Source organism: Penaeus monodon, chromosome 34 (genome assembly GCF_015228065.2).
Source record: "Penaeus monodon isolate SGIC_2016 chromosome 34, NSTDA_Pmon_1, whole genome shotgun sequence".
In the NCBI taxonomy this organism is placed as follows: Eukaryota; Metazoa; Arthropoda; class Malacostraca; order Decapoda; family Penaeidae; genus Penaeus; species Penaeus monodon.
In genome coordinates, this window is record NC_051419.1 from 6,203,994 (window position 1) to 6,204,315 (window position 322).

General features: G+C 50.0%; 1 protein-coding gene across 1 annotated transcript in view; it reads left to right on the forward strand.

Moving 5' to 3' along the window:
• LOC119594546 (calcium-activated chloride channel regulator 4A-like) overlaps positions 1 to 322 on the forward strand; it is a gene marked incomplete in the record, with an annotated part of 22,624 nt that overhangs the window by 18,629 nt on the left and 3,673 nt on the right.

The following is a 322-nucleotide window of genomic DNA, read 5'->3' on the forward strand; positions in this document are numbered from 1 at the left end:
ACGCCATCAGCCAATCACCGTCGGGTTGTCTCGCACGGCAGCCAATCACCGTCAGATTGTCTCGCACCACAGCCAATCACCGTTAAGCTGCTTGCCGTCGCGGCCAATCAAAGCCGTGACGGCGACGGACCTCAACCGGAAAAGGTGTCCGAAGTGACTCTGAATATGAGCGATGCGACCTGGATGGAAATTAAATTTTTTTTCCTCTCTTAATTCGGCTTCTTGATCACGGTATTTGAAGCTGATCCTTTGCTGCTCTGTCCAAGCTTCAACGCTCTATTTCCTTTTTTGGAAGTGTTAGTGTAACAGACATAGTGGTGGC